We start from the raw sequence: 7,873 nt of genomic DNA, 5'->3' as shown, positions 1-7,873 counted from the left end.
TGCAGTGAGCCCAGATCATGCCACTGCACTTCAGCCTGGGTGACAGAGCCAGACACTGTCACAAAAAAAAAAAAAAAAAAAAAAAAAAAAAAAAAAAATACTTGTCCCCACACCCCAACTTGCCTACTGAATCTGACATTTTGGGGGTGGGGCCAGCAATCTGTTTCAGCAAGTCTTTATGGTAATTTGGATGCACTAAACTTTAAGAACCACTGCTAGAGGAGGTTAGATTTGTTCTGTGTAATATAATTAGGACTTTGATAGTTGTTAACTGTGACTTGAAGCCTGGTTATGTCAATAAACATTAACCTGAAGAATGTGTCTGCAAAATTTCCTACTCCTGTTCCACTCCCTTTCCCTGCTTTTGTTCCCCCACTATATTTTCTCTGAAACGAGAACTAGAAGGATCCTGGGTCACTAATAGTCTTGGAAATCACCATTTATCTTTGAAACTGTAACACTGTTGCTAAACTTCAGTGACAACACTGGCCATTGGAAAGGGTGGGTAGAATCCAAGACTCTTCCCCCTTTAGAAATTCTTAAATATCCTAAAATATGCCCTTTGGCTAACATTTTTTGTAACCAGATGTATGTTTCAGAGAGAAAGTCTGGGTAAGAAAAATGATGGAATTTATAAATTATTGCTTTTCCTTTCTACTTTGATAGTTGAAGATTAAGTGTGTTTCATTCCAGAATATGTAACCCAGACTTTTGTCAGACTCTTCCTTTTTTCTTTTTTTTTTTTTGACAGAGTCTTGCTTTGTTGCCCAGGCTGAGGGCAGTGGCACGATCTCAACTCACTGCAACCTCCTGGGTTCAAGTGATTCTCCTGCCTCAGCCTCCCGAGTAGCTGGTGGCATGCACCACCATGCCCGGCTAATTTTGTATTTTTAGTAGAGACGGGGTTTCACCATGTTGGCCAGGCTGGTCTCGAACTCTGACCTCAAGTGATCCGCCCACCTTGGCCTCTCAAAGTGCTGGCATTACAGGAGTAAGCCACCACGCTTGGCCCAGCCTGTTCTTATTCCCAGAGAGTAGGAGGAGGTGTGCTGGGGAAGTGGACAATCATTCACTCCCTGGATGGAGAAGAGAAGGTCATTAGGAGAGAGGGGAGGAAAAACAACCGAAGTGTTCTACTGCTTTCTATTCTAGTCAGTGGCTCTTTTAACTCATCCCTTCATCTCATTTGTAAACGGAAAAACACATTCCACAAAAGAAGTCTTTGTTTCTGGAAACACTTGTTTTAGAAAAAAACAAAAAAGGTATGAGGAAAGCTTTATTTTGGGGAAAGATATTATCTTGTTTTTCTTTGTTAAATGTTTATGTCATTTTGTGAAACACATGATATAGTGAAATAAATGAAAAAATATTTACACATATGCATACACACAGTATTCTTTCAAAGCATAGAGACATAAAAATAATCCTGAACTTTGGAAATATGTAGATTTTGGCAAGAGAGGTATATCTTTGTATTTCTCACATTAGGATTATTTTGTAAGCACACACTAGTCTTGCCTCACTTAGGGGCAAACTAACAGTGTATTTTGAAGAGATGCCATTGCTGAAGGACATCAAACATTTATTTGCTTTAATTATTCAGGGCCGTGTGCGGTGGCTCACACTTGTAATCACAGCACTTTGGGAGGCCCAGGTGGGTGGATCACCTGAGGTCAGGAGTTCAAGACCAGCCTGGCCAACATATAGTAAAATCCCATCTTTACTAAAAAATACAAAAATTAGCCGGGTGTGGTGGCACATGTCTGTAGTCCCAGCTACTTGGGAAGCTGAAGCTGAGGCAGGAGAATTGCTTGAACCAGGGAGGCAGAGTGCAGTGAGCTGAGATGGTGCCACTGCACTCCAGCCTGGGTGACAGAGCAAGACTGTCTCTCAGAAAAAAAAAAAAAAAAAAAAAAAAAAAAAAAGGTCAGGTGCAGTGGCTCACGCCTGTAATCCCAGCACTTTGGGAGGCCGAGGCAGGAAGATCACAAGGTCAGGAGTTCGAGACCAGCCTGACCAACATGGAGAAACTCCGTGGTGGCACACGCCTGTAATCCCAGCTACTCAGGAGGCTGAGGCAGGAGTATCGCTTGAGCCAGGGAGGCGGAGATTGCAGTGAGCCAAGATTGTGCCACTGCACTCCAGCCTGGGTGACAGAGCGAGACTCTGTCTCAAAAAAAAAAAAAAAAAAGTTTCATTCAGACCCACTTGCTCTTCCAATGACCAAAAACGTTTCTGTGAAATTTACCTAGCTTTCATTTCTATCCATGCTTCTTTTAATGGGTTAGAAACTCTTCAATAACCTCCTGCAAAGAGTCTCAAATCTGGCTTCAACTACTCTTGCCTAATTGGTCAGAGCATTAGAGCCAACAAGTCAAACTAGTCTCCCATATCCTGTCTGCCCACCTCCCACCTCTACCCAAAAACATGTTTATGAGTCAAAGGTGACTTCAGCTGGGAGGGGAAGGGGTGGTCTCTCGTGTGTTGGAGTTAATTATTTTCTCATGCTTCCTTTCCAGTGACATTATCCACCCCACCTTGAAATCCTAGAGCCATTTCTACAAGGTTCATTACTCCACTTCATTAAGCAACAGGTCCTGCGAGCTAAAGTCTTTAAAAAAAAAAAAAAAAAAAAGTAGTAGCAAGTGACAGTTTTAGCAACATTTCCTAACTCCAGTCTGTGACACACCCATGAACTTTCCATATTAAGAGGAAGTGGTAGGGTGGAAAATTCTAACTTTTTCGAAACCTTGGGACTCTATAAAAATTCCTGGCTGGGAGAAGAAGCTGGAGAAGAAATCCTTGATCTGTAACTTAATATATGTGTATATTTTATGTGTACATATTGGCCTGCCTACCTGCCTGTTACAAAGCACGACATCCTACATGCCACAGAGACGCATCTCACAGCAGGCTAAGCCAAGGTACCAGTCCTCAAAAAGCTGACAGCAGAGGCAGAAGGAGGATGCAAACACATAAAACAGTAACTAATTGTGAAGCAGGATGAAATAAGTGATAACAAAGAGGCAAGAGTAACGGGTTCTGGCTGAGGGAAGGTTTTATACAGCAGCACCAAGTACCGTACAGATTCCAGGTTCAAACGCACACACAACAGGACGATGAGAAAGCTTAAGACTCAAAATGGAATGGATTAGATAATATATACGAAAGTCCTGGCAGATGGCTTCACTTATTGTTGTAAGAAGCAGTTAGCATTTGATTTGAGCTCTGCAGGGGAGAAGGGTGTTCCAGGCTGAGGAAACAAGGTAGAGACAGAGTTGACAGTTTGAGTCTCGGGAGTAAGGTGGGGAATGAAGAGTTGATGGTGTGCTAGTAAACAGTGCCTGGAGAGAGAAAACAGGAGTCTGAAAGTTATGCTACACAAAGCACCAGGAGCTTTGTGTAACATGCTGCGGAGCTGGGAGGAAATGAAGAAAAGAAGAAGGTGGTTATTCAACCTCTGCATTCAGACACATTACCGCCAACTTCTCTCTGGTCCGCCTGAACTGGTCAGAAATAACCAAAGAAGGATGCAGAAATCAATGTGTTGCAACAACAAGGACATCTTTGTAGCACTGCAGTGTCCTAATTGTGACGAATTGTGAAACAGTTCATCTCTACTCACCCAGACCCCTCTCCTATCAGCACCACTACCTCTTCCACCAATCCCCATAGTATTAACTCCACTTCTACTCTGTCTGACATCATCCCTCAAACCATCAGCTCCTCCTCTTCAATCTGGACCAGCAGCAGCCCCTACTGCCAGAACGACACCACAGCCACCCAGCACAGCAGAGCAAGCTTGCACAAGGAAAGTGTTCTAGGAAGTGGCTGCACACTATCCCACTAGGGAATGCCATCCTCTGCCAACTAAGGAATTCCATGGAAAAGATCCATGTCAGTGGACAGATCCAGATGGTGGCTGGTACTCTGCAGGTCCTCAATAACTTTCTGTTAAACTGGGTCTTAATTGTCTGTGAGTTATTGATTATAATAAGTCCAATTTCTCAATAAATGGAGTTAGACATCAAGGAGCAACTGTGGTGCTGTTAAATGTGATCCTAAAAGTTCAATACTTTCTACCGCAGCCCTCACTACCATTTTAGTATTATGTTCAAAAATAAGCATTAGATTTCCCCAGTTATAAAGATAATACATATACATTCTATAAAATTTGGAACATATCAAACTATCTTGCTTTTAAGTTCCCCAGAAAAACAACAACCAGAATCAGCTATTGCAGTCATTTCCTACTGCTGCTGCCACAAATTACCACACATTTAATGGCTTAAAACAAACATAAATTCATCTTACAGTTCTGGAGGTCAGAAGTCTGACCTAGGTCTTACTGAGCTAAAATCAAGGCATCAGCGGGGCTGTGTTCATTCTGGAGACTCTACTGGAGAATGTGTTTCTTTGCCTTTTCCTGCTCATGGGGGGTGCCTACACTCTTTTTTTTTTTGAGACAGGGTCTTGTTCTGTTGCCCAGGCTGGAGTGCAATTATATCATTACAGCCTCAATTTCCTGGGCTCAGGTGATCCTTCTGACTCAGCCTCCTGGGTAGCTGGGACACAGGTGTGTCACCACTCCTGGCTAATTTTTTTTTTCTTTAATTTTTTGTAGAGGCAGGGTTTTGCCATGTTGCCCAGACTGGGCTCAAACTCCTAGGCTCAAGCAATCTGCCCACCTTGCCCTCCCAAAGTGTTGGGATTACGGGCATGAGCCACCATGCCCAGCCTACCCACATTCTTTAGCTTGTGGCCCCTTCATTCATCTTCAAAGCCAGCAACTTTGTGTCTCTTTGATCATTAGTCACATCTTCCTCTGACTCTCTTCTGCCTCCCTCTTTCACTTTTAAGGACCCTTGCAATTACATTGGGCCAACATGAATGATCCAGGATAATCTAGGATTATCAGTTTGCTGATTATCATGTGTAACCTTAATTCTTCTTTGCCATGTGAAGTAACAAATTCACAGATTCTAGGGATTAGGACACAAACATCTTTGGGGTGTCGTTGGCACTAATAATCCCTGTATTCAGAAATGGTAATCACAAACATTTTATTATGTGACTTTCTGTTCTTTTTAAGGTTCACATATATGCAAATATGTAATGCAGTCATGTATCTCTTAACCATGAGGTTACATTCTGAAAAATACACCATTAGGCAGTTTTGTCACTGTGTGAACATCATGGAGAGTACTTACATAAACCTAGATGGTACAGCCTTACACACCCAGGCTAGTTAGTATAGCTACGCACCTGCACAGCATGTTACTGTACTGAAAACTGTGGGCAACTTAACACAATGGTTAGGATTTATGTATCTAAATATATCTAAACATAGAAAAGGTACAGTAAAAATATGATATAAAAGATTTTACAAATGGTTCTCTTATATAGGGCACATACCATGAATGGAGCCTGCAGGACTGGAAGTTGCTCTGGGTTAGTCAGTGAGTGAGTGGTGAGTGAATGTGAAGGCCTAGGATATTACTGCACACTACTGTAGACTTCATAAACACTGTACACTCAATTTATTAAAAATATATTTATCTTTCTTCAATAATAAACTTTTGGGATACATTCTGAGAAGTACACTGTTAGTGTACTTTTTGCTCTACTATAACTTTTTTGCTTTATAAACTTTCAAATTTTGAAAACTTTTCACTCATTTATAATAAAACTTAGCTTAAAACACACATTATACAGCTGTACAAAATATTTTCTTTCTTTACATCTTGAATCTATAATACACCTTTACCTATTTTAAATTTTTTTATTTTAATTTTACTTTTAGGCTTTTTTGTTAAAAACTAAAACACAAGCACACACATTAGCCTATGACTACACTGGGCCAGGATCATCAATGCCACACCTCCACATTTTGTCCCACCGGAAGGTCTTCAGGGGCAATAACATGCATGGAGCTGTCATCTCCTATGACAACAATGTCAATAGGCTGTTCCTCCACTTTAAAGTGGGATAATATGCATATAGGGAGTGGAGTTTTCTGGATAACTATAGACCTGTAAGACATGCTCTACTTTTAGATCAGCTAATAATCAACAAGGCTACTTTGAATATAATAATTGGCTACTGAAAAGCCAGTGAAGGTTCCTCTATTTCCCATTCAAATTGCCTGTGGAAGTGGAGTAAATGTATTAGTGTGTGCTGATTCATGAGTTGACCAAATTTGGCCAGAAAGTGAAAGCTTTGTTTATGGGAAGAATCAGAGAGTGTTCCAATGAAAACGAGTCATTGGCAGTCACAAAGCCTGGAGGTGTTCACACTTGTATTAATCATGCTTCAGCCTACTGAGTTATGTGAAAAAGAGAATTTGTTTCATACATATAGTCTAATAATTTGGGTCTGACCTGGCAACTCCTTTGTTCCTTCTTCAGTGTTCTAAGATTACACAAATGTAAACAATAGTGTCAGGCCTCTGAGGCCAAGTTAAGCCATTATATCCCCTGTGCCCTGCAGGTATACATCCAGATGGCCCGAAGCAACTGAAGATCCACAAAAGAAGTGAAAACAGCCTTAACTGATGACAGTCCACCATTGTGATTTGTTTCTGCCCCACCCTAACTGATCAATGTACTTTGTAATCTCCCCCACCCTTAAGAAGGTTCTTTGTAATTCTCCCCACCCTTGAGAATGTATTTTGTGAGATCCACCCCCTGCCCACAAAACATTGCTGCCAACTCCACCGCCTATCCCAAAACCTATAAGAACTAATGATAATCCCACAACCATTTGCTGACTCTCTTTTCAGACCCAGCCTGCCTGCACGCAGGTGAAATAAGCAGTCTTGTTGCTCACGCAAAGCCTGTTGGTGGACTCTTCACACAGACGCGCATGACAAATAGTACATTTGATATCAGATTTTTTTCTCCTAGCAGGACACTCATGAGTCATCATCACATTTTTTTAATATAATTGTACTCACAGGCTATTCTCTAGGTAGGGAGTTGCAAATAGTAAAGCAATTCATGCTCACAAGATGTTTCAAAATGGTAAAATCTGTTTGAGTAGGTCAAATAAAAATCAAGAAAACCATTTGCAATTATAATTGCAAAGGGATATGCTGTTTATTTATAGAGTACCTTTCCCCCAAATATTTTTTTTTGTTTGTTTGAGACAAGGTCTTTCTCTGGCTGGAGTCCAGTGGCATGATTATGGCTCATTGCAGATTTGACCTCCTGGACTCAAGGGATCCTCCTGCCTCAGCCTCCCGAGTACCTGGGACCAAAGGCATATGTCACCACACCTGGATAATTTGTTATTTTTTGTAGAGTTGGGTTTTTGCCATGTTGCCCAGGCTGGCCTCAAACTGCTTGGCTCAAGTGATCTGCCTGTCTTGGCCTCCCACAGCCAGGTCATGTCTTGCCTGAAAGACTCTAAATCACTAAATTACTATGTTATTGTAAAAGACAGGTAGGAAGAGACATTTTGGTAAAGTTGATCTTGTCTGGTGATAAGGGAGAAGAGTCTGTTGGTCCAACTTTCCCCCTTTTTCCCTCTCCATTTTCTCATCTCTTTAGACCCAAAATTTTAAACTGGCGAAAGGATGGGCAGCAGTTAAGGCCAGATAGGGCGAGGAGTTAAATGTGTCATTTGCTCCCAACTATAGATTCTTTCAGAGGCAAAAACTCATTGATGTTTTAATCCAGGTTTGATGTGAGGTCCCTTGAGGTCTAGATAAAGTAAAATCAATACCCCATTGCCCCCCACTTCAAGGCTTGTGGTTGATTTCTAGAAATTCCTAAGCAGTTTACATTCTCAAAGTCACCTCTGACTCCAAACTTGTTTCCTCAGTTTATGGATTATTTCAGTGTCTTTTCATTTTCTTTCTTCTTCTCCCCCA

At 41.4% G+C, this 7,873-nt stretch overlaps 1 long non-coding RNA gene across 1 annotated transcript in view; it reads left to right on the top strand.

The window, feature by feature from the left end:
• LOC108544891 (uncharacterized) overlaps positions 1 to 4,008 on the top strand; it is a 38,910-nt gene extending 34,902 nt beyond the window's left edge. Inside the window, exon 3 of the long non-coding RNA XR_001889975.1 lies at positions 2,520 to 4,008. This is a non-coding gene — a long non-coding RNA (uncharacterized LOC108544891). The remainder of the gene's footprint in view (positions 1 to 2,519) is intronic.
• Positions 4,009 to 7,873: the final 3,865 nt, after the last annotated feature.

Source organism: Rhinopithecus bieti, unplaced genomic scaffold, assembly GCF_001698545.2.
Source record: "Rhinopithecus bieti isolate Rb0 unplaced genomic scaffold, ASM169854v2 scaffold_27306, whole genome shotgun sequence".
Lineage (NCBI taxonomy): Eukaryota > Metazoa > Chordata > Mammalia > Primates > Cercopithecidae > Rhinopithecus > Rhinopithecus bieti.
The sequence above is the reverse complement of the archived record's forward strand: the minus strand, read 5'-3'. Positions and strand labels throughout refer to the sequence as shown.